At 40.9% G+C, this 27,175-nt stretch overlaps 1 long non-coding RNA gene across 2 annotated transcripts in view; it reads left to right on the forward strand.

Annotated features, from left to right (window-relative positions):
* The window catches only part of LOC121031886 (uncharacterized), a 75,531-nt gene that overhangs the window by 32,704 nt on the left and 15,652 nt on the right, over positions 1-27,175 (forward strand). The window contains exon 3 of one of the 2 annotated variants that reach the window (XR_005790950.1): positions 24,510-24,685. This is a non-coding gene — a long non-coding RNA (uncharacterized LOC121031886). Of the gene's footprint in view, positions 1-15,397; positions 15,600-24,509; positions 24,686-27,175 lie in introns of those variants that run through there. The other variant, XR_005790949.1, reaches the window with a different exon arrangement.

Below are 27,175 nucleotides of genomic sequence, written 5' to 3' on the forward strand. Positions count from 1 at the left end.
GCGGGGCTCGAACTCACAGACCGCGAGATGGTGACCTGGCTGAAGTCGGACGCTTAACCGACTGCGCCACCCAGGCGCCCCACATTAGGCTTTTTTCTACATCTCAGATAGGCAGGTGACAGAGTTGGCCATCTGTAGCTTTCGGCTTATATTTCCTCAAAGCTGGAGAGCCCAACAACAGAAAATGCCTTTCCTTCAATATGGTTGGCAAATGTCCCAAAGAGGATTGTGACTGCCCCAGCTAGGTCCCTCCATGTGGCCAATCCCTGTGTTTTTGTTTTTGTTTTTTTAATGATTATTTATTTATTTTTTAAATTATTTTTTAATGTTTATTTAATTTTGAGAGAGACAGAGTGCAAGCAGGGGAGGTTTGGAGAGAGAGGGAGACACAGAATCTTGAAGAAGGCTCCAGGCTCTGAGCTGTCAGCACAGAGCCCAATCCGGGGCTCGAACCCACAAAACACGAGATTGTGACCTAAGCCGAAGTCGGACACTTAACTGACGAAGCCACCCAGGCGTCCCCGATTATTTATTTATTTTTGAGAGAGAGATAGAGAGTGAGCAGGGGAGGGGCAGAGAGAGAAGGAGACAGAGTGCTGACAGCACAGATCCTGACGTGGCGCTTGAACTCATGAACTGTGAGATCATGACCTGAGCCAAAACCAGGAGTTTGGGTCCTTAACCAACTGAGCCACCCAGACACCCCATGCACCATCTGTTTACCCTTAAGGTGGTGGTGGTGGTGGTGGTATATGCGGTGTATGCTTGGTGAAGAGGCTTTATGGAATCAGCCTTATCTGTGGGATTTCTCCACAAGAAAACAGGGAGAAAATATCTACTGGGCAGAAAAAAGACTACAACTATCATAATTCACTACCAATACTAAAGTGGCCTTTCATGTCCAGCATCTTGCATTTGTTTTGTTTTTCTTTTAAGATTTATTCATTTTTTTAATGCTTATTGATTTTTGAGAGAGAGAGAGAGACAGAGCATGAGTGGGGGAGGGATAGAGAAAGAGACACAGAATCTGAAGTAGGCTCCAGGCTCTGAACTGTCAGCACAGTGGCTGAGGCAGGGCTTGAAATCACGGACTGCGAGATCGTGACCTGAGCCCAAGTCAGGACACTTAACCCACTGAGCCACGCAGGCACCCCGTAAGGTTTTGTTTTTTAAGTAATCTCTCCACCCAGTATGGGATGCAAACTTACAACCTGAGATCCCACATCTTACATTTGTTACTCACAAAAATAATTTCAGATCCTCAATAGGCACTATTTCAACTTCTTAAACTTTGGAATTATCTCCAAGAAATTATTATCCTTCTTATGACATATAAAACATTTTGGCACATGGGTCTAATGAGCACGCGACAGGATTCTAGTTTGCCAGCTCTGCTAGACTTTCTCAAGAAAGTCACGTACTGCAGCAATATATCGAAGTTTTATGACTTATGCAAAACGTTTTACGAATCTTTCTGATCAATGTCTCTGCAACTTCAGTACTCAGCTTTTATATTGGTTTTATTGGTTGCTTACAGACTGATTATTTTACTTTGTCTAAGGCAGGTATTGTTGCCCAAGATACCAGACAGGTGCTAAGAATTTCTAGCTAGATTTTGGGGCTCATTTACAGAGTTTCATCTATCACCTCCCCAGTTTTCTTCCTGGTTTCCATTTTGAGTTGTAAACTATTAAACTCTTATTCTCTACCTCCCATGTGAGTCTGAGCCATGTCATTGTGCTTACAGAATTCCATCTCCAATATATGTTGTACTCAAGGCAGCGTGTATAGTGATTAGGAGATAAACCTTAGAGACAAGTAGAAGTGGGTTCAATTCCCAGTGCTGTTACTTGCTGGTCGTGTGATCTCAGAACAGGTAATAATGCTCACCTGATAGGGGTTTTGTGAAGAACAAAGAGCGTACTTATGTAAAAAGCTTAACATGCCTGGGAGATAGGAAATATTCAATACGTTGTAGTTATTACGGTTAATCCTCTTTACAACAAACTAACATTGTGTGCTCTCTCCCTTTCTCTCTTTTTGGAGTATTCATTGTAGCTTTTAACTTTTCTATCTCCTCACATCCCTTATTCTAGATAGATTCCTGCCTTTTGATCACTGAAAGAAAATGTATCTGAATAATGGAAGATTCTAAAATAGCTCAATACCTCACTTGAAAAAAAACTGGTTTAGAGAGTAAGATGAATCTGTCATGTCAGTGTTATTTAGAGCTGGTATTTAAAATTGGCAGTTATGAAGCACATGATACATAATGAGACAGCTTGTCTATAAAACACATAGGAGACCATAACCGAAATTTTAGCAACATGTAGTTCCGAGGAGCCATATGATGGATTCCCTTAGCATTGCTACAGTGTATCTCATGATATTTTTACAAAAAAGAAAAAAGGTGAATAAAGGCATGTTATGAAAATAAAGGAAACAAAAATTATGAGTATTGTATTGCCACACTACAGAAGGAATAATTTTAATGGGAGTTGCGCACAGGTGTGTTACCGTGTGATTAACTTTCTGTATTGGATTGATTAGGTGAGTGCTTCTTTTTTTTTTTTTTATTTTTTTTTTAATTTTTATTTTTTTTGAGACAGAGAGACAGAGCATGAATGGGGGGAGGGGCAGAGAGAGAGGGAGACACAGAATCCAGAGCAGGCTACAGGCTCCAAGCTGTCAGCACAGAGCCCGACGCGGGGCTCGAACTAGTGAACCCACGAGATCATGACCTGAGCCGAAGTCGGACACTTAACCGACTGAGCCACCAGGCACCCCTAGGTGAGTGCTTCTAATTTGAGAAACATTATTGCTCCAAGTCTATCTTACATCATGTTAATACTTTTTTTGCCAGCAATTTCAAACATACGCAGCTAAAGGCGCCTGGCGTTACTGCAATATTCTTATCATCCTAAGTCTATTATTAAAATAGTTTTAGGGGCATTTGAGTGGCTCAGTTTGTTGAGTGTCAGACTCTTGATTGTGGTCAGGTCCTGGAGGGAGCCTCCCCATCCCCCCCCCTCCACATTCACCTCCACATTCAACGTGGAGCCTCCTTGGGATTCTTTCTCTCCCTCTCACTCTGCCACTCCCCTGCTCATGCTCTCTCTTTCTTCAAAATAAATAAATAAACATTTAATAAATATATTTTTAGGGGTGCCTGGTTGGCTCAGTCGGTTAAGCATCCAACTGTAGCTCAGGTCATGATCTCGTCGTCCATGAGTTCGAGCCCGCATCCGGCTGTCTGCTGTCAGCACAGAGCCTGATTTGGATCCTCTGTCTCCCTCTTTGCCCCTCCCCAACTGGCAGTCTTGTGCTTGCGCACACACTTCTCTCTCTCAAAAATAAATATCTTAAAAATAAACAAATAAATAATATTTTTTAGAAGACATTCCTGTTGCCATTAACAAAAGAACCTTGGCAAGTGAAGACTTATACCCCTTTTGTTATAATCATCTACCCTCTACTGAGAATCATAACTTTAAAATTTCACATTTATTAAACATCATAAATTGAAAAATTTGGGGTATTATTAGAATATCTAAACCTGAAAATGTTGAAAATTATAAAGGATATTAGCTTTAATCCTGCCTCTGATCAGTGAAATTTGGTTTTAGTGGATTGAAAAGAAACACTCTTTTAAAGATTTGTTTATTTATTTATTTATCTGTCTATCTATCTATTTAAAGTAATCTCCACACCCACCATGGGGCTTGAACTCACAACCCCGAGATCAGGAGTTGCCCGTTCTTACTGACTGAACTAGGCAGCCACCCCCTAGAAACACTTTTCTTAAAGCTGTGCTTCTTCAGAGAACCTAATATTTATTGGTGTAAGACTCTCTCACTATGCGTATTGAAAATCCATTGACTGGGGGCACCTGGGTGGCTCAGTTGGTTAAGCGGCTGACTTCGGCTCAGGTCATGATCTCATGGTCCGTGAGTTCGAGCCCCGCGTCGGGCTCTGTGCTGACAGCTCAGAGCCTGGAGCCTGTTTCAGATTCTGTGTCTCCCTCTCTCTCTGACCCTCCGCCGTTCATGCTCTGTCTCTCTCTGTCTCAAAAGTAAATAAACGTTAAAAAAAAAAAAATCCATTGACTGAGATATTAACTGAATCTCATACTTATTCGAAGATTTATCCATTAAATTCTTGTTATCCTCATCTCATTTCGCTGAAAGCTAAAAGATTAATTCACTTTAGCTGTCTCTTGTAAAGTATTTGTTTTCAGTAATTTAGGACAAATGACCAAAGAAAGGAATACATGACTTAAAGAAGGATTAGAGTGGTGGAAATAGTTGTTTCGTGTTTCAGAGTGGCTTCAATCTCTTTTATTTTTTTATAGCTTAAGCTGCTTATTTTGTTTGACATGTTTTTTCAGTGACTGCTGTTGGTAGTACCTCTTTGTTTGGGATATCTGCTTTTATTTTCCCTCACTGACTTTGTTGGCTTTACTGTAACTCCAGCCTTTCCTCAACCTGCAGCCACACCTCGCTTTTTTTTTTTTTTTTTCAGAGAGAGAGAGAGAGAGAAAGGGAGGGAGAGAGAGAGAGAGAGAGAGAGAACGAGAAGGGGAGAGGGGCAGAGAGAGAAAGAGAGAAAGAGACAGAATCCCAAGCAGGCTCCACACTCAGCACAGAGCCAGCCCTGGGATCATGACCTGAGCTGAAATCAAGAGTTGGACACTCAACTGACTGAGCCACCCAGGTGTCCCACACACCTGGCTTTTGATGTATTCTTTCTATTTTTCACACAGAAAGACTAATGTGTTTGTTTGTTTGTTTAATAGAAATTCTAGCCAACAGCTTGTGAAAGAAATACACATTCATTGTGTATTCAGACCTCCCGGCGTATTCAGACCTCTATAGCTTCCTATGGTAGATGCCTCTGGGTTAATAGATCTTAGTCTCTTTGGCGTGTATGTGTGCATGTGTGTGCGTGTACGTGTATGTGTGTATATCTATATATACATATGCCATGTACAAATATATATATCACAGAAACAGAAATATAGCTGTGAAATAAGATCTTCACAGAACAAGAGCATAAACATCTAAGTAATGCCATCTTGGTATAGAATATACTGTGTATCTAAACAGCATGTTAGAGGCTTTTCTCATTTTCTTATAAAACCATCTAGGATGGATTTACTAGAAATGTTATCAGACAATTCTTCCTGATTATCAGTTTCTTTTCTTTTTTTTTTTTTTTTTTTACGTTTTATTTATTAATGAGAGAGAGAGAGAAACAGAGCATGAACATGGGAGGGGCAGAGAGAGGTGGAGACACAGAATCCGAAGCAGGCTCCAGGCTCTCAGCTGTCAGCACAGACCCTGACGCGGGGCTCAAACTCACAAGCTGTGAGATCATGACCTGGGCCGAAGTCGGTTGCCCAACTGACTAAGCCACCCAGGCACCCCATCAGTTTCTTTATTTCAATGTTCATGAGGGCATAAATGTCAAAATAAGTTGTTTTATATTTATTAATCTTATATATTCAGATATTTTTATACTTTATGAATTTATGTATTTTACAAGTGAAAAGTGCAGGGGATTTAGCTATTCTTATGATTCCACCTATGTAAAAAAAAGTAGATAAAAAAGGTTAAAAGAAAATACATAAAATGATAAACTAGATGTCTGGGGGTATTTTTCCTTCATGTTATTTTCATGTCATTAAAAAATTCTCTATAATTATCTTAACAATTTGCAAAAAATAAGTACCATTGATTTAGCACGTTTATAGAACTCTGATGATTTTTAGTATATTTGATGATTATTGTAAAGGTTTCTAGTCTAAATGCAATAATTTAACATTTTATATTTTAGATATAATTTCAGTTTGTTCCTTTTGAAAAAGAAAGTTTGTCCCACAGCATTCTCAAAATAAGATCAAAAGGTACTGAGTCAAAGTCAACCAACTTTAAAATACTCTCAAAAAATATCTTGCATATTATTTATTTCTATATTACATATGTATATTGCTATAGTAATATATAATGTATATTATAAATAGTGCACAGAATTTTTTTTAAGTTTATTTTTTATATATAGAGAGAGTGTGTAGAAGGAACAGAGAAAGAGACAGACAGACAGACAGACAGAGACAGAGAATCCTGAACACTGATAGTATGGAAGCCGGATGTAGGGCTTGAATTCATGAACCATGAGATCATGACCTGAGCCAAAATCAAGAGTCAGACACTTAACCGACTGAGCCACCCAGGTGCCCCAATACACAGATATTTTTAAGCATGAAATAAAAATATCAGTAGACATGTGATAGTTTCTTCTGATATCCCCAGTGGATTGTCTTGTGTAGCCGTGAAGAACACACACCAGACACTGGAGAACATTGCCTTAGAAAACTAAAAAAAAAAGTTAAATAACTCAGGGTTTCACACTTATTTACATTCTGTTTTCTTTTCCATCATTAAAAAAATGTCTTTTGAAAGTAAATCCACACTGGATGTGGAGCCTGCTTAAGATTTTCTCTCTCCCACTGCCCCTCGCCCACTTGCAAGCGGGAATACAGGTGCATGGATGTGCAGGCCCTCTCTCTCTCAAAAAAAAGAAAAAAAAAAGAATACTGAAAGTCTCTGAATTCTGGAGAGATCACATAGGGAGAAAAAATGATAAATGTTTCAACATGTTTACAAAAGTATATTTAGTTTAAGATTAAAATTGCCTTAACACTGGAAAAACAAAACATTAAAAAAAATCCATTATGTTTCAAACAAAAAGTCATAAAAATCATAATTGTCCTCCTCAGTTCATTCAGTACCATGTTAATTCTTGTTTTGTTTGAATCTACTTTTTTTGCTAGTCCCAGAAATTCTTACCTAGTTCAGTTTTATAATCTTAAGGTTATTAGCAGCTTGTACTCAGTTCTTTCCCTCAGTCTCACTGAAAATGAAACACATTTGCAGGAAGCTTTTGTAAAAGCATCTGAGTAAAAGTGTAACAGTCTATAAACAATAAAAGACTTAAAAATGGCCATGAGTGGGGCGCCTGGGTGGCTCAGTCGGTTAAGCAAGCGTCCGACTTCAGCTTCAGCTCAGGTCATGATCTCGCAGTTTGTGAGTTCAAGCCCCACGTCGGGCTCTGTGCTAACAGCTCGGAGCCTGGAGCCTGCTTCGGATTCTGTGTCTCCTCTCTCTGCCCCTCCCTAACTTGTGCTCTGTCTCTGCCTCTCAAAAATAAATAAATGTAAAGAAAAAAATATTTTTAAATGGCCATGAATAAAGATCTTACTAGAGTTCGTTACAATGCAATTAATAAGGAAATTTGGTTATTTCTGTGACACACAACATTTCAAGATAATAACATACTAGGAATCAGATTTCTAGGACTTTTCATTCAATTTCTAAAAATACTTATTTTAATAATGTATCTACACAAATATAATCTAAGAGGATTAATATCACTTATTTGACAATGCTTCATATGTAATTTAATGTACCAAATAAGTAATCAGTTTAATTTCTCACAAAATCTTTGCAGTCAAATGCTCTACCAATGAGCTATACCCCCTCTCACAAAATCATTGAAATGTTCAAGGGACCCTCTGGAACATTTCAATTAGATTGTAGTCAAAATATTTCCTTTTAGAATTTGATTTTGAGAATTATGTCAAAAAATATCAAAAGGTTTGAACATTTGATTAAACAGAATCACAAATCATTATGCAACAACAGTAATTATCCATTTAACCAAAATGACAATAAAAGATACCAAAGGCAAATACAGAACATTACAGAGTTGTGAGCAAAATTTAGCTCTTTTAATGTTAGAACTCAGTTTTCTTGAGTAATCAGAGACCTGATAAACATAGGAAATAATTCTGGCAAATAACTTTGTTTTCTAGGCAGATAACTTTAAATTTTTTTTTTTCAACGTTTTATTTATTTTTGGGACAGAGAGAGACAGAGCATGAACGGGGGAGGGGCAGAGAGAGAGGGAGACACAGAATCGGAAACAGGCTCCAGGCTCCGAGCCATCAGCCCAGAGCCCAACGCGGGGCTCGAACTCACGGAGCGCGAGATCGTGACCTGGCTGAAGTTGGACGCTTAACCAACTGCGCCACCCAGGCGCCCCTAGGCAGATAACTTTAAAGGTAAGGAAAAACTTGTTTACAATTCCTTATTAACAGCAGACCAATAGTTCAAGAAAACTTTGTTCTTTTCACAAAGAGCAAGCAAAATTTAATATTGCACCAGTCTACTTTTCTGTTTGGTTTTTTTTTTTTAATGTTTTATTTTTATTTCTTTTTTTGAGCAAGAGAGCAAGGTGGGAAGGGGTAGAGAGAGAGAAGGAGGGAGAATCCCAAGCAGGCTCTCACTGTCAGCACAGAGCCCAGTGTAGCTCCAATCCATGAACCTTGAGATCATGACCTGATCTGAAACCAAGAGTCGGACAGTCGGACTGAGCCACCCAGCATCCCACCAATGGACTTTCGATATTAGAACAAATTCATTTACTTAAATATATCCTAACCTTAGCCAGTACTGACCACACATGAAATTCCTTTCCAATGATATCTTCTCTGTAAACCTTCTACAACTTTCTTTTTTACATTCAGATTTTATCCTAAGTTTTCCCTCTTTGAATAACCAGCCTCACTTTAGGACAATTTTTCTTTTTTCTCAACGAATATGTATTTCTATTTCTTATACTTTTTCTTACCAAACACACATATCTTATTTTCCTTCCATGCAAAGACATTCCCTTATTATTTCCAGTAGGCCTAAATTACATGTATTAGAATTCTTAACTCTTGGAAATCTTAATTTCTAGTAAAAACTAAGTAGTAAGCAGTTGTGAACTGTTATGCCAGCGTTCCTATTATGGAAACCAGAACTACCCCTCAAGCAATAACAGCTGCCAGGACAAAGAATTCCAACAGCCCAGACCACTCAGACCCTTTTGAACCCTCTGGAGTGACCTCCAGAATGATCGACAACTTTCTTGCCCTCGTCATAGTACTAAAATCTCCACCTAAGGAGGAACAGAAGAGGAACCCAAGCTTCATTTACATAACATACAATGTGTGTATAGACATGTTTCCTTAAGATGCATGGGAACCTTATGCCTGCCTCTACATATGATAACAAGTCTTTCCTATCTAAATATTAGTCCTAACCTAAATAAAAGGAACTTATCCAACTTCATGCAGGGAGTCACAGCTTTGGAAGTTATTCCCTGTGATCCCCTTATTTGCTGCAAATAAAATTTCCTTTTTGCCACAACTCCACCTGGTATAGTTTCTATCTGTAACTCACCAAGGAGTGAACTCACATTAGTTCAGTTACAAAAAATGAACTTATTTGACTTTCAATAAATACAGGCAGAATAGAAGTTTTATATTTAATGCTGATTACTCTAAAGACATATCTATATAAGCCAAATTTAAAATACTTTAATATCACTACTAGGTATTTATCCAAAGGATACAGAAGTGCTGATTCGAAGGGGCCTATGTACCCCAATGTTTATTGCAGCGCTATCAACAATAGCCAAAGTATGGAAAGAGCCCAAATGTTCACCTACTGATGAATGGATGCAGAAGATGTGGTGTGTATATATCTATATCTATAGATAAAGATATATACAATGGAATATTACTTAGCAATTAAAAAGAGTGAAATCTTGCCATTTGCAGCAATGTGGATGGAACTAAAGTGTATTATCCTAAGCGAAATAAGTGAAGTCAGAGAAATACATATCATATGATTTCTCTCATATGTGGAATTTAAGAAACACAACAGATGAATATAGGGAAAAGGAAGCAAAAAGAATATAGAAACAGAAAGGGAGGCAAACCATAAGAGACTCTTAAATACAGAGAACAGGCTAAGGGCTGCTGGCAAGGTTGTGAATGGGGGGGATAGGCTAAATGGGCAAGGGGCATTAAGGAGCACACTTGTTGGGATGAGCACTGGGTGTTCTATGTAAGTGATGAATCACTAAATTCTATTCTCGAAATCATTATTACACTATATGTCAACTAACTTTGATTTAAATTTAAATAAATAAATTAATAAGATAGCTTTAATATTGAATATTTTCTGAGATCACATGAACTTGAAAAACATTAGTTTCTATTTTTCTTAGTTTTAAAATGCCCAATTCTTGTAAGTCCTTGCCTTCAAAACAACTAAATAGAGCTCTTCTTTTTTTGAATGCAGTACCCATTCTTTTTATTTTTTTAAGTTTATTTATTTATTTTGAGAGAGAGAGAAAAAGCACGGGAAGGGCAGAGAGAGAGGATCCCAAGCAGGCTCCGTGCTGTCATCGAAGAGCCCAGCGCAGCACTTGAACTCACCAACTGAGATCATGACCTGAGCTGAAATCAGGATTCAGATGCTTAACCCTAATGGAGCTCTTTTACAAATTAATTTTAGCAATACTATCTGGAGGTAGAGAAAATATCTCACATTTACAACACATATGAACACACAAATAGACACATGCAAACAAAAATCTTACAGCTTTTGTTTTTCACTAACATTTGTGGCAAGGACACTATAGGCCCCATTTCCAAATATCTCCGTTTTCCCCCCTGCCCCCCCCTTCCCCGATGGAAAACTTTTCCCTAAAATTTGTATTTCAAAGAGTTGCTCAGGGTGTCTGGTGGGTGGCTCAGTTGGTTAAGCATCTGACTTTGGCTTGGGTCATGATCTGGAGGTTCATGGGTTTGAGCCCCATGTTGTGCTCTCTGATATCAGCACAGAGCCTGCTTCAGGTCCTTTGTCTCCCCCTCTCTCTGCCCCTCCCCCACTTACATGTGCACACGGTACATTCTCTCTCTCAAAAATAAAAATGTTAAAAAAAAAACACACACACAAAACAGAGTGGCTTTTAGGTCCTAGAGAAGATGAGGGTAGAAAATTTACATCATAGGGGCTGCCTGGGTGGCTCAGTTGGTTGAGCATCCAATTCTTGATTTCCTTTCAGGTCATGATCCCAGAGTCGTGGGATTGAGCCCCACATGTCTCCCTCTGCCCTCTCCCCTGCTCATACTTGCTCGCTCTCTATGATAAAAAAAAAAAAAAAAAAAAAATTTTTCATCATAAACACATAGAGCATGTACACAAGTTTTCTCCAAGGTGGACTTTTTAGGACATCTTAGCCTCTTACCAGAAGTGCCAGAGCTTTGGCAAAAAAAAAAAAAAAAAAAAAAAAGCCCTTTTAGCAGTTTGTATTTTTAAAAGGTCTTTCCCCACCTCCTCCATTTTTTTTTCTTCAGGCAGGTGGTTGTGGGCTTTATTTACATTTCTTTTTTTTTTTTTTATTTTAATGTTTTTATTTATTTTTGAAGGAGAGAGAGAGACAGAGATTGATCTGGGAAGGAGCAGAGAGAGAGGGAGACACAGAATCCGAAGTGAGCTCTGAGCTCTGAGCTGTCAGCACTGAGCCCGACGCAGGGCTTGAACTCAGGAGCTGTGAGATCATGACCTGAGCCGAAGTCAGACGCTTAACCGACTGAGACACCCAGGTGCCCCACTTTATTTATGTTTCAAAGACATGATCAGATTTTTTATTTCAAGGGACAGAGAAAGAATGTAAAAACTTTGTTTTTTCTTGAGCTTCAGGGTAATTGCTATTTAAAGTTTACCTTCCTTGGGGTGCCTGGGTGGCACAGTCGGTTAAGCGTCCGACTTCAGCCAGGTCACGATCTCCCGGTCCGTGAGTTTGAGCCCCGCATCAGGCTCTGGGCTGATGGCTCAGAGCCTGGAGCCTGTTTCCGATTCTGTGTCTCCCTCTCTCTCTGACCCTCCCCCGTTCATGCTCTGTCTCTCTCTGTCCCAAAAATAAATAAACGTTGAAGGAAAAAAAAAAAATTAAAAAAAAAATAAATAAATAAAGTTTACCTTCCTTTTCTTAAATACAGGACAATTTTGTTCCAATATCCTGATCTTTTATACTATCTACAAGCATTTTGAGAGGAATAGATGAAGTTTGGAGATTGGTAAACATAGGTGGGCTTTGACCTGCTTCTATACTTGCATTTCTGGTTTTGTAGAGATTTGTAAGACAAAGACAGTTGTTTCTAATTCTCCAAAGAACTGGTTAACAGCCTGAATATCAAGAGGCTGGCCTACCTTCTAAACTAAATTTGTTTCTTTTTTGTTTTCATTTTTTTTTAATGTTTTTATTTATTTGAGAGACAGAGCATGAGCAGGGGAGGGGCAGAGAGAGAGGGAGACACAGAATCCCAAGCAGGCTCCAGGCTCTGAGCTGTCAGCACAGAACCCAACATGGGGCTCAGACTCACAAGCTGTGAGATCATGACCTGAGCCAAAGTCGGACACTCAACCAACTGAGCCACCCAGGCGCCCCTAAATTTGTTTCTTTATATCAGGAGATTTTTAACTAAAATGGGAATAAAAAGATTTATACCTATGTAAAGTTTGTGTCCGGGAGCAAGTATTCCTGTGTCCTCAGAGGTCATTCTAGCTGGACTAAGAATCATATTAACAAGAAAAAATCAAATTTAATAGGCATGGGAATGGGGAGTCCACATAGGCATGGAAATTCCAAAGATAGTCAAGAGGAGGTGTTTATGTCACTCTGAACTGAGGAGAAAGGGTTCAAGGCCTGGGATTTCAGAGGAAAGAATGCACTTCACAGGGCAATAAGAGCAGATGTTTGGTAATGAGATGCTTGCCCTGCCACACAGATGGTCACTCAGATAAAACTTATCTCTGTTAATAACTCTTTCTGGGAAAGACCCCCAAGTTAGAATTTTCTGTGTGGTTAAGGGAGGGACAAAAGTTTCTCTTGAGCCATAGAGTCTCAAGTGCCTTCAGCTCAAAATAACCCACAGGCTGAGGTGGCACATTCTGAGGGGTCCTGTCCTGAACCCCTTCATCTGTATAAAACATTTTAACAAAAGCCTTCTTTCTTTCTGGTTACACAATTCAACCTTGGCTTCTGTGAGCTCCTGAACATTAGCCTTCCAAATCAACAGTCAGAGGCTTAACCGACTGAGCCACCCAGGCGCCCCTAACCATCCGACTCTTGATGGTTCAGGTCATGATCTCATGGTTCGTGAGTTCGAGCCCCATGCTGGGCTCTGGGCTGACAGTGTGGAACCTGCTTGGGATTCTCTCTCTCCCTCTGTCTCTGCTCCTCCCCTGCTCACTCACTTGCTGGCTCTCTTTCCAAATAAATAAATAAGCATTAAAATTTTTTTCGGGGCGCCTGGGTGGCGCAGTCGGTTAAGCGTCCGACTTCAACCAGGTCACGATCTCACGGTCCGTGAGTTCGAGCCCCGCGTCGGGCTCTGGGCTGATGGCTCAGAGCCTGGAGCCTGTTTCCGATTCTGTGTCTCCCTCTCTCTCTGCCCCTCGCCCGTTCATGCTCTGTCTCTCTCTGTCCCAAAAATAAATAAACGTTGGAAAAAAAAAAAATTTTTTTTTTCAATTTTTTAATTTTTTTTTTAATGCCCGAGGCTGTCACAGCCTGGTTACAGAGCCCTAGGAGGTAGGAGCAAACAAGCCTACTGCCAGTCTTGGGTGCTTTTGCTAAATTCATTTTCTGGCTTTCAGCATTTACATGAGCTACCTGTATACTTTGAACCTAGAGACTGGCCAGAGTGCTCTTTGTAAATCCCTTAGGGAAAGGGGAAGTTAGCAAAGGCAGATGGAACTGGATTTTAAGAAGGGGAATTTATGTTGGATGTGAACATTTGTTTTTTTAAATGTTTACTTAATTTTGAGAGAGAGAGAGACAGAGCATGAGCATGGGAGGGGTAGAGAGAGGAGGAGACGCAGAATCCAAAGCAGGCTCCAGGCTCTGAGCTGTCAGCACAGAGCCTGATGTGGGGCTCCAACCCACAAGCTGTGAGGTCATTACCTGAGCTGAGGCCAGACATTTAACTGACTGAGCCACCCAGACGCCCCATATTTATTTTCATCTTAAGTCTAATGTCTGTTCTTTTATCTTGTCAAAGGAGTCCCTAAGGCAGGCCATTATACTAAGAAGACAATTGAGAGTTATCTATAAAGGATGTATATATATTTTAAATATGTCCAATTTAAAGGATTCATCATCTGGCCATTGACAAGTGTGATCTCCTAATAGCAACTCAAACCAATAAGCCTTTCAATGACTTAACCGAAGATGCAAGAGGCATCCAGAGAGAGGGCACAGGGGATGCAGACCCCACGATCCAAAAGTTTACAACCAGAATTAGTCTAAGAAAGCAACAGCATTTGTTGCACAGGCGGTAAGGATGGTTTAGTGAATGCGGTGTCTCCGGTCTCCCATGAAAATGCGAGACACCTCCAGTCACAGACCTGCTAATCTATGACACTAGGCAGATGCCGCTGCACCCGAACTAAGGTGAATTTGCTCCGTGGTCAGTCACAGGAGGAGAGCACACCAGGTGGAGTCACACAAAGGAAATAAAAATGTCACAGCAAATGACTCCCTGTGCAGGATTCAGCATGGTTCTTTTTTTGTTGTTAATGTTTATTTATTTAATGTTTATTTATTTTTGAGAGAGAGACCGAATGCGAACAGGAGGGGGGCAGAGAGAGAGGGAGACACAGAATCTGAAGCAGGCTCCAGGCTCTGAGCTGTGGGCACAGAGCCCGATGCAGAGCTCGAACCCACAAACTGTGAGATCATGACCTGAGCCAAAGTCGGACGCTTAACTGACTGAGCCACTCAGATACCCCTTATTTATTTATTTTTGAGAGAGAGAGAGAGAGAGAGAGAGAGAGAGAGAGAGAGAGCAAGCATGAGCAGGGGAGGGGCAGAGAGAGAGAGAGGGAGAGTCAGCACAGAGCCTGACTCGGGGCTTGAACTCACCAACCATGAGATCATGACCTGAGCTGAAATCAAGAGTTGGATGCCTAACTGAGCACCCAGGTGCTGCCCGCACCTTGAGTGAGTTCTTTTTATTTATGATTTAGGATGAATATTCATGAAGGGGAGCTTCGCCATTGTCTTTAAAGTGGGCATGAGTTTGCACAGGCGTACTTGGAAAACATGCCTGTACGTACATACTGGGTCATGGTAGTGAAGCTTCTGCTCCTCCTGGGACTGAGGCCTTAACATTATAAGGAAGCAAAGGTAACTGTCAACTGTCAGTTAATTTGTCAACTGTCTCAGGAAAGGACTGCAGGGGGTCTTGCTTACCTTTGAGGGGGGGGGGGGGGGGTGGTTACCACTGATTTATTGTCTCTGATATGGTTAGGCTATCTCCTGGCCTGGTAGAGATTATTCATTTTTGCATTCCTTTTGTTCCTTTAAAATCCTTAACAACTGAGGTTTTTGCATTTATTTAGAATTCTGACACCCTCTAGGAAGAGCTGGTAGGGCATATAAGAATCACGGAAGATAGCTGGGTGCCTAAAATGGCTTGTCTTAGGTCATGAGAGTTATGACTCATCTTTCTTTTTCTGGGAACCTCTAACTCTCTGCTTCCACTACCCGAATGGGACTTTCCAGCACTGACAAGCAATGAAGGCTGAGAGAACAAAGGAACTTATGGCCTGTGACCTCTCATGACAAACACCCCTAAGAGCTGGCATGTCCAGAGACTCGGAACCCTATTCAACTGGCCTGCAAAGTGCACCCTGGTAAGTGCATCTTCTGGATGGTGGAAACCAAAAAGAATATTATTGATGAAGTTTTGGTGTGATGGTGGGGTTCGTGGAGTCCAGAGCCTATGGCCAAGAGAGAATTCTTGAAGACATCTTTGGTGCAAAAGGGTAATTTTATTAGAGCCTGGGGACAGGACCCGTGGGCAGGAAGAGCTGCACTGGGGTCAAGACGGAGAGTCATTGTATACTCTCAGGTTGGGAGGGGTCAGGGATAGAGTAAGTCTCCAAGGAACTCTGGAAGCAAGGTTTCCAGGAGCTTGAGGGGGGCTAGCTGTTCCTAGGGAAACGCCATTTATTACCATTTAATAAAACCTCAGTCATGAGACCCTTCAGATGTTTATCGGGGGCCATAAACTTAGAGCATAATTGCCAGCATATATCTTGGGACAGTTGAGATAAAGGAGGTAGACTTACAGGATCTGGAGGCTGGGACTATGTTAAGCCAGGGCTCTCTTTTGCTTCTAGCAAAGTGTCATCATCAGGTAGCTGAGCTCCTTGAGGGAAGTTACTTTGCCAGTTTCGAGGATTTGTCAATGGGCTGCAGGCAGTAAGAGAATTTAATTTTTCATTTGCCTTAGTTTCTCATATTACCATGGCAAGCACTTAAACCTCTTTCCTTTGTTCTTGGGTAGCCAGGAGTGTCAGAATATTCCTCCTGGGGGGTGTGGGGGGGTGCCAGCCTATATTTTGCCTTCAGCTTACCCCAAGCTCCCTCATGGTTATCACTGGTCACAAAGACAAACTCTTAGGGCATAGAACAAAATGAAAGGGAAAATCTCATCCACTTTTTCTTATATGCACATTAGCAGCTCTAAGCAAGCCTTGGATCTCCTGTAACCAAACTAATACCTGGGAAGGGTGTACTATGGGGTTGGGTATTGTGTGCTGTTTTACAGTGCACCAGGCTGCACGGAAATTTTGAGGTTGGCAGGTGACCTAGTGTCAATCTAATCCATTCCACGACTAACTTATCCTAACATGGGAGTCTTCAAGTTAGGTGATCAGTGTTCTAACAGCTGGGAAAGTACTCTACCCGTGCTTACCCGTGGCTTGGGCTTCCAGGATGTCCCTTGGCAGCAGCCTTTACCTCTTGTGCCCATGAACCCACAGCAAAGTTTCTATGACAAATGACATAAAAGACATAGACAAAGAAAAACAAAAGGACTTATCTGGGAGAGGAAATTGATCAGTATTCCACCAAATTTCCCAAGAGTTGCTAAACCTGAGGAACTAGTTCCACAGGTATTTTCTCCTGCTAATCTAAATTAAGAAAGAAAAAGAACGCTGATTACTCTCACTCCACAGGACTCCACAGATAGAGATCTCAGGAGACCAATATGGTAAGAAATCTTACCTTCTGCTGGCTGTTTGCCAGATTTCCCAAGGATCGCTGCAGCTGTGTCAGGGACAAGCCATGTGCAACGAGTCCAAGTATCTTGCCAAATAGTCCCAACTATTGAGGAGGAAGAAACTTTCCTCTATCCAAATTTCTTGATAGCTGGACCATCAAGAATTAAATTTACCTGAGACCGGCCGATTAACAGGAGAAAATCAAATTTACTTCGTATCTGTGGGGAGTCCACACACATGAAATTCCAAAGAGAGTCAGACAACGGGAAGCTTATTTGTGACATCCTGAGGTGAAGAGAGGAGTAGGGGTCTAGAGATCCAAAGGGGAGGAAGGCTAATAGCAGGAAGGTGAGAAGAGATTGTGGTAAACAAAGGTTGCCCTGTTGTGCAAATACGTTTCTCAGGTAAAGAAGAATCTCTGTTCCTAGCTCTATTCCTGGTACAGGCTCTCCTGTCCAATGTAAATTTAGGCAGTTGAAGGGGAGATAAAGAGCTTTTCCTGAACCTGCTGGGTTTTGATTGCTTTTAATTTAGAGTAATCTTGATGCCCAAGTGGCCCACCTTGGGGCAGCCTGTCCTTGGCCCCTACAGAATTTTATGGGAAAAGCGGGAAATATCAATGAAACAATCGGGCACAGCCTATCAACTAGATGTTGCCAGAGCAAGGATAGGCCACTTCTAAGACTCACGTTAATGTGCAATCTAGAGAGCTGTCATTGTGTGAAAACAAACGCCACGAGCTTACATTAGAAGAGTTTTTGGCTGCTTCTTTTCGCCGTCTAGGACACTCTTCATCCAGAATAAGCAAATAGTTCAAGGAATTTAGGCAGGAGCTCAAAAGACATTTCCAATCTAAATAGTCTCCATATTTTCACAAGAATGCCAGTTACAGGATGAGAAATTAATATTGACCCATCTACAGAGGGAAAAATATCTTGTCTCTGAAGTGCAAGGAACCTTCTTGCACTGATGCAAGAAAATACTGAGTAGGGTGTATCATTGTTAAATGTATAGTTAATAGACCAATCAATGTTAGGTCAAAGCCTACAAAGAAAGGGTCAGGGAGGTAAAACTAAAAGAAAAACACATCAGTTTTGTTTGTCCAGATTCATAGTGTAAACATATGGAGTAGATTATCTCCAGATCAAAGTTAAATGAATCAGCAGTGATACCTTCATGTTTAGAGTTTTCATCAAAATTATTTAGGAGAAGCAAAATTAGCTGATTTAACTTTTCTCTGCTCACTGGATATACAAATATGTACATGACATAAGTGACCTGACTGGCTCACACATTTGTGCATCATTCTTTTGTGTCAGCCAATTAGCTGCATTAGCGTAATTCTTCCTTTTTAAAGATTTATGGGGGGGGGGGGGGAGCTATCAACCACATTTTTGGTACATTCAGGAAGTTAGAATGGACTACATTGTTCAAGTTCTTGGGCATGAATATGGTATTGTGGTTTTGGAGAATACATGCTGAACTCTTTAGCAGTGAAATGTCACAGTGCCTCCGACTTACTTTCGAATGGTTCAGAGAGAGAAAAAAGCAAATTGCTCAAATGCTATCAATTGGTGAATGCAGGCAAAGATTATATGTAGATTTATCATACTATTATATCCCTTTTTTGTAGGTTTAAAATTAAATGTTGGAGGAAAATGATGTAAAACAAAAAGGCTCTTGAAGCTTACAAAACGGTTTTTCCCCTTGAACCCTTCTGTAAAGAAGCAATACACGTAGCTTTAGAGGCTATTTAAAACCTGTTTTTAACTCCTGAATCATAGTTTGATTTGGCTGAAATACAGGTTTATGACCAAATGCTAAGCTTTGGTCTTCCCAAAATATTTTTGAAGGAAGGCAGTATAGGTAACTCAAAATGAATTTGCAAAATGGGACTCTCTGGCATCAGACCAGGGTGATAAAAATTGGAGGGATAGCTGCTGTAGGTAGAAAATACGACTAAATCTGGGCATGTCTGCTCGTAGTTAAAACTGACATGCTAGTGTACACATTGGATTAATGACATATACCTGAAGCCTTAGAGGAGTATTTACAAAGAGTTCTACTGTGTTTGTATCAGTGAGGGTCTAGGCAGAAAAATAGAAACCGCTGTTTGAAAGAGGATTTAATGCAAGGAATTGGTTACACAGGTGATTGAACAGCTGAGGCTGAGAAGCCCTGCGGACAGTGAAGCAACTCAGAGTTAGCACAGCAAGAGGCCACTCCCTCCTCTAGTGCAGAGGGGACTTTGGGAAGAAACGGTGCCATCAGAGCCCGAAGCTGGGGCTGCCCCTGGGGGCTGGAGCCAGGGCCCTGGAGGGAGGGGCTGCTCCATGGGAGCTTGAGCCACCATGGAGACATCCCCTGCCAGAGATGGGAGGGAAGAAATCTCTGCCTGTCCCCTCCCTCCTCCGAACACTCACCAGTGCTCCTCAATGGCCAAACTTATGGGGGGAGATACAGGGTGAGCAGGTTTGGGAAAAGTGATCTCTTGTGATAAAGAGCAGAGAAGGGAAAGGGCAAGGGCTGGACCTGAGAGCAAGCAACTAGAGAAGAGAGAGGAACACATATTATATCTCCTTGCTAAAATTTCTCATATTCACAGTCAGATGTGATAGTTATGAGGGAGCATGAGGCAAGCTGAGGGCAAAATACAGGCTAACAGCAACCCCCGCCACACCCAGGTGGGATACGTGTGATAGTCCTCAGACACTCCTGGCTACCCAGGAACAAAGGAAAGGGGTTTAAGTGCTTGCCAGGGTGATGTGGGAAACTAAAGCAAATGAAAAGTTAAATTCCCTTACTGGCTATGGCCCAGTGACAAGTCCTTGAAACTGGGCAAAGTGACCTCCTTCTAGGAGCTCAGCTGCCTAGATGATGATACTTTGCTGGGGCAAAAGAGAATCTTAGCTTCACCTTATCCCAACCTCCAGGATCCTGTAAGTCTACTTCCTTTATCTCAACTGCCCCAAGAAATATGCTGGCAATCATACTCCAAGCTTAAGTCCTCCTGATATACATCTGAAGGGTCTCATGACTGAGGCTTCATGAAACAGTAATAATTGGTATTTCCCCTACCTCAAGGTCCTGGAAACCTTGTTTCCAAAACACCTTAGAGACTTACTCCATCCCTGACTCCCTGCCAACCTGACGGTATATAGTCATGACCCCAGTGCAGCTCTTTGGCCCATGGGTCCTATCCCAGAGCTTTAATAAAATCACCTTTTTGCACCAAAGACGTCTTCAAGAATTCTTTCTTGGCTGTCAGTTCCAGACTACCCTACCATCACCCCCAAACTTCATCAATAGGCTTTTAAAAAACAAGAAGAGATATGAAATTTTAGCAATAATAGTTGAGTTGATTTAAGACTAGTGAGAAAATACTAACATCTTTAAAAAGGTTGGGGGGGCACCTGTCTGGTTCAATCAGTGGAGCATGTGACCCTTAATCTGAGGGTGATGAGTTGAGTCCTGCTTTAGAAGTAGTTATTACTGGGGTGTCTGGGTGGCTCAGTCAGTTAAGCGTCCGACTTCAGCTCAGGTCATGATCTCACACTCCGTGAGTTCAAGCCCCACATCGGGCTCTGTGCTGACAGCTCAGAGCCTGGAGCCTGCTTCGGATTCTGTGTCTCCCTCTCTCTCTGCCGCTCCCCTGCTCATGTTCTGTCTCTCTGTGTCTCAAAAATAAATAAAAACATTAAAAAAATTTTTTTTGAGAAAAAAGTAGTTATTCAAAATAAAATCTTAAAAAGACTAATGAGAAAACAAGATTTGAAAAACAATGTATTCTAACTATATCTGGATTTATTCAGGATTGCTATAAAATATCAAATTTATTTTGCATCTTTAGTAAACAGATAACTGTCTTATAGTTATATCTGCTGTTAGTATTGATGGGGTTTTGGAGTAATGGGGGTCCAGAGCTGATTAAAGCAACTAAAACACGGGGATAAGACCCAGGGGCAGAAAGAGCTGCACTGGGGGTGTGAAGAGTGACTGGTTATATACTGTGGAGTTGGGGGAGATAAAGTCAAGAGGAAATTTCTTAAAGGGATTTCCATATGCTAAAGAAGACTCACAGATTACTGGAGGCCTTATCATTAAGACAGTAGGGAGTTCCTGGAGATTAGGCTATTGATAAGATTGCCTGCCTTTTTCTTGTAATTCCCTAAGATATTTGTAAACTGATGGAGACTCAGGTCCTGTGATCTCTATCAGTTCAACCATTTGTTTTCTGTCCTTTCCTTTGTTCTTGGGCAGTCTGGAGTGCCTAAGGAATATCACACATATCCCATTGGGGGGGGGGGGGGGGGTTGGGAGCTTGGTGCCTTGCCTTCAGCTTGCCTTATGCTCCTTCATCAGTATTACCTAACTCATGTGTGAACAAAAATATCTGAAGAGTGGAATTGTTTTCCAGGAGAATTTATAATCTTACATTTTGAATACCTAGTTGCCTGAAGGTAGAGCACAGTCCCTGTGATATTGAAACAGCTCTTAGGACAGCTGGTATAAACTAGGGAGCAGTATCTTTGTTACTGTGTGTTTAAGTATCATTCTATATTCAGTTATCAACTGGCAGGGAGTTGTACAATATGACAATATCACAGAAGCATGGATTTAGCAGTAGTAAAAAAAAATCTGCATTATTTTTTTCTAGGTAGACCATTTTCTAGAAAGGGAAGAAATTCTGGGATAATGTTTTAGTCTGTAGACTACTTCAGGGGAAGAAAAGAAAAATTAAAAAAACAAAATAAAACAAAGAAGCCCCAAACCCTTGCATTTCACCTATTCTACTTCCCTCTGTAAAGAAAACTTCTCTGGGGAGAGAGAGACTGAAATGCCTCTTAACTTACTTCTGTCTCATCTAGACCTTTTTTGATACTAGAAGCAAGTGAATAGGGATGGGATTGAAGGTTGGTGGTAGTGATGAGGGAGCATAAGGCAAACTGAGGGCAAGGCATGAGTGACAGCACCTCCCCCCCAGCCCTCCTCCATAGACATGCTCCACCCCCACCGCCCAGGTGGGATATGTGTGATATTCCTCAGTTACTCCTGGCTGCCCGAGGACAAAGGAAAGGAAGGAAAACCAATGGTTAACTGATAGAGGTCACAGTCAAGCTTGACCTGAGTCTCCATCAGTTTGCAAATGTCTTAGTAAATTACAAGAAAAAAGGCCACCTTATCAATAGCCTAATCTCCAGGAACTCCCTACTGTCTTAATGATAATTCTTTGCTAGAGGGAAAAACAACTTTAGTTTGACAATAGTGAGGATTCCAGTAATCTGTGAGTCTTCTTTAGCATGTGGAAATCCCTTTAAGAAACTTCCTCTTGACTTTATCTCCCCCAACTTCATAGTATGTAACCACTCTTTACAACACTAGTGCAGCTATTTCTGCCCCTGGGTCCTATCCCTACGCTTTAATAAAATCATCTTTTATGCACCAAAGACATGTTCAAGAATTCTTGGCCGTCTGCTCTGAACCCCCACCACCAGTCCAAAACCCCATCAGTAGGATGAGGGAGAGATGATTTATATGGGAGAAACAACAAGATCTAGTTGGCTTCAGTCGATGAATCCATGCTTAGAAAGTCATCATAAAAGGCAGTCTAAATTAAAGATCATAAAAAGGCAGAGGCATTTTATTCAGCTTGCACAATCAAAAAAAATTTCAGTTATTTGACGTTAAATTGAGAATTTCAGGAGCACCTGGGTGGCTCAGTCGGTTAAGCGTCCAACTTCGGCTCAGGTCATGATCTTGCAGTTCATGGGTTTGAGCCCCGCCTGGATCTCTGCTGACAGCTCAGAGCCTGGAACCTGCTTCAGGTTTTGTGTCTCCCTCTCTCTCTGCCCCTCCCCTACTCACATCTCTCTCTCTCTCTCTCAAAGATGAATAAACATTAAAATTTTTTCAAGATAAAACTCTAAATTCTAGCTTCTCTTATACATTGGGACACTCTGGGCACACTAGGCCCTCATTCCTGTCTGGCAGACATTTATTGGAGCATGTCTTTTCCAGTTCTCCGTGTCCCAGCTTTACCTGGTTCAGTCATGCATGCAGCTTGCCTGGCCCCTGCCAGTAATCCTCTTTTCTTTCTTCTTTTCATTTTAGACTGGATAAGGATTTGCACTAGTTATCGTCTCCATGTTCTCTCCTTTTATATTAAATCAGCCTCTATGACACTTAAGAGTCCACTTGATAAGTCACTAGTGGTATCAGTGAAACCCCAGCTCAGAAATTCTAGCAAATACTCCAGTGATACATCATTTCACATTCTCTTTGAAAGTTGGTGATGCAGGCTGGCTGGGACTGAGGACCCAGAGGTGGGTCCTTCAGGACCTGCCAAGAGGGTGCCTTGGCTTCCAACAGGATGGAAATCAAATGCAGCTGAAAGGAAGCGAGAGCGGTTTATTGAAGACAGAGAGTATAGGAGCATGAGAGACTAAGAAAGGAAAGGAAAGAGAGTCTTGGTCTTTGCTTGGGGCCTGGGGTTTTTACTGAGGACAGTGGTTTGGTGTATGTGACTTCTCGGTAATCCAGGAATGAAGATGAGTATTTAGGTGTTCTCCATGTCTCCTGTCCCCTTCAAGGACCTTCTAGCTGGACTAAGAATTGACATGAGACAGATTAACAGGAGAAAATAAATTTTAATTTTGTACGTATGGGGACTCCACACAGATGTGAAAATTGTAGACAGGCAAAACGAGGTATATATCATTTTGAACTAAGGTGAAGAAGGTAAGGGTCTGGGACTTCAAAAGGAAGTAATGCAATTCACAGGAAGATGAAAAAGTAAATGTTTGGTAAACAAATGTTTGCGGGTCCCCCAGAAACAACGGGACATAGAGGACTGGGATAAAACAAGATTTGCTAAATTCCTCCCTGTCTACCATACCTAGTTCATAGTATAATGTAGCCATCTATGGTAATAGATCTCTTCCTAGAGCAGGTCCTCTATCTAAAATGTTATAGGCAGTTGGGGAGATAAGGAACTTTTCTGAATCTACTGGGTTTTGATTGCTTTTATTTTTATTCTTTTTTAAAAAAATCATTATTTATTTACTTATTTATTCTTAAGAATAAGAGAGAGTAAGCAGGGAAGAAGAACAAAGGGAGAGAGAGAAAATCTCCACACCCAGCATGGATCCTGACGTGGGGTTCGATCCCACAACTCTGGGATCATGGCCTGAGCCAAAATCAAGCGTCAGATGCTCAGCCTACTGAGCCACCCAGGCGCCCCTTGATTGCTTTTTAATTCAAAATAATCTTTATGCCAAAGTGGCCCAATTTGGGGGAGGGGTGTCTGCCCTCGGCCTTTATACCAGTTACAGCTTATTCGATGCCTTGCATTCATGCTGGACTATCGGCTTTTGATGGTAAAGATTCAGTTTTTTATATAGTCATATTCCAAAGTGGATAGACAAGAGGTTCACTGGCTCAATAAATAGATGAAAATATACAAAGAAAATTTTTGCTCAATTGCTGCTAAAGTAAAGCTATAGTAATCAAATATAAAATTATTTTTTGGATTCCCAGCAACCAGGACAAAGAGAGAAGCAGCCAAGAGACTTGGCTTGTGGCCTGTCTATGTTCTATGATTAGCCTCTGTCCCAGCAAGCAGTGTGGAACAAACAAACAAGCAAACAAACACTCCAGCTAACAAAGTCACTCTGGATCCCTAGCTGCTAGTGCCCTGAGGAGCAGTTGACGGGGTGCATATCACTGGTCTGGGTTTCAGGACAGGACTTTGGTCTCTTGGAGGAACACAGTCAGAAACTGCTTTTCAGATGAGAACCTAGTTGATAAAAAACAAAACACCAGTCTTGTTGTTTACAATGGTTTAGGAGGTGGCGGAATCTCATAACTAGTCCCTGGCCAGCAAGGCTAGAATGGGACAAGCTTCATTTGTAGGAAGTGACTAGAGCTAATGTACTAAACTTCTCACTTTCTGAATTGGTCACAGAGCCTAGGGAAGGGTCAAGACTGCAATGGTTGCAGAAACTTTAATAGAGAATCAGGAGGAACATTACAAATTCTAAATGCAATACCAAACAAGTTATTTAATCTCACGATGTGTCTTATTGTGCCATAGTGATATGGGAAAATGAAATAAAAATAGTGAAATATTAGAGGGAAAGGTGAGACACGCTACAAAAATGCTTTCTTTCTTTTTTCTTTAAAGGATATTGTATAAGTTTATTTATTTGTTTGTTTTGAGAGAGAGAGAGGGCACAAGTGAACTAGGGGCAGAGAGAGAGAGAAGCAGGGGACTCACTTGAAGTGGGGCTTGTGCTCACTGGAAGCAGGCTGGAGTTTACCTGATGGGGGTTCAAGCTCACCTGTTGTGGGGACTTGAACTCACAAACTCTGAGATCCAAAGTCAGATGCTTAATGACTGAGCCACCCAGGTGCCCCCAAAATGCTTTAAAACTCCAAGATTTTGATGTAAGTTATACTGAAAATGATTCAGCAAATGCTCAGTAAGCTAGACTCCCTTATTCTGTGTATGCATGAACACCATGCTATACAATTCAGGGACCCCTTTGAGCTCCCTCTGGTGGCACACTAATCCTTAGTGATTCTTAAATATTTTCAAGACTTTCTTGTAAATAAAAGAAAAGAAAGAAGAAAAAAGAAACTGTTCTATATTCATCAATTGTGGCTTTCATTAAAAATAGCTTTTTAGGGAACACCTAGCTGGCTCAGTCGGTGGAGCATATATGACTCTTGATCTTGGGGTTGTGAGTTTGAGCCCATGTTGGGTACAGAGATTACTTTAAAAAAATAGTTTTTTAGTTGACTAGTCTTAAGTATTCAAGTAAGTGAAAAATGAATTTTCCAGAAAACAGCTGCTAGAAACAGATCCATGGATAAATGGAAACCTGATGTAACACAGAGGTGGCCTGGTAGATGAAAAAAGAAATACAAAACAACTGGAAAGTGAGCAAATTATATGATTAGATTTTTCACAGTAGAGGGAGCATGTATGGGCAATAAACATGGAAAGATTCTTTTTACTTTTTAAAAGCACCTCACAATGAACTATATTCTTTAAAAAAATTTTTTTTAATATTTATTTGTTTTTGAGAGAGAGAGAGTATGAGCAGAAGAGGAGCAGAGAGATAGGGAGACACAGAATCTGAAGCAGGCTTCAGACTCTGAGCTGTCAGCACAGAGCCTGACATGGGGTTCAAACCCACAAACTGTGAGATTGAGACCTGAGCTGAAGTTGGACGCTTAAATGAGTACACCACCCAGGCGCCCCAATAAACATGGAAAGATTCTTTTTTATTTTTTTTAAATTTACATCCAAGTTAGTTAGCATATAGTGCAACAGTGATTTCAGGAGTAGATTCCTTAATGTCCCTTACCCATTTAGCCCATTCCCCCCTCACATCCCCTCCTGTAACCCTCTGTTTGTTTTCTATATTTAAGAGTTTCTTATGTTTTGTCCCCCTCCCTGTTTTTGTGTTATTTTTCCTTCCCTTCCCTTGTTTTCATCTGTTCTGTGTCTTAAAGTCCTCATTTGAGTGAATCCATATGATTTCTGTCTTTCTCTGACTAATTTCACTTAGCATAATACCCTCCAGTTCCATCTACGTAGTTGCAAATGGCAAGATTTCATTCTTTTTGATTGCTGAGTAATACTCCATTGTAGATATATACCACATCTTCTTTATCCATTCACCCATCGATGGACATTTGGGCTCTTTCCATACTTTGCTATTGTCGATAGTGCTGCTGTAAACATGGGGGTGCATGTGTCCCTTCGAAACTGCACACCTGTATCCCTTGGATAAATGCCTAGTAGTGCAATTGCTGGCTCGTAGAGTAGTTCTATAAACATGGAAAGATTCTTAACCTCATTAGAGAACAGAGAAATACAAGCTAAAACCAGTGAGCTACCATTTCACGCCTACCAGATTGGCTAAAAGTTAAAAATCAGTCAATTTTTGATGTTGATGAGGAAGTGGAGCCACAGAAGCTCTCATAATGCCCCTGATGGGACTGTAAAGTTGATATTGACTTTGGGTAACAATTTAGTATTGCCTCGTAAGTTGAAAAAAAAAAAGGAGAGAAAGGAAAAAAAAGCAAATACCATTTCTAGTGATCTGGCATTCCATTCCTAAGTATTTACCCCAGAGAATCTTTTAATATACACTAACAGGCATGTGCAAGAATTTCTTAGTTGCACTGTTCAT

The sequence above is a fragment of the Herpailurus yagouaroundi genome, unplaced genomic scaffold, assembly GCF_014898765.1.
Source record: "Herpailurus yagouaroundi ecotype Mexico unplaced genomic scaffold, PumYag 141, whole genome shotgun sequence".
Taxonomy (NCBI): domain Eukaryota; kingdom Metazoa; phylum Chordata; class Mammalia; order Carnivora; family Felidae; genus Herpailurus; species Herpailurus yagouaroundi.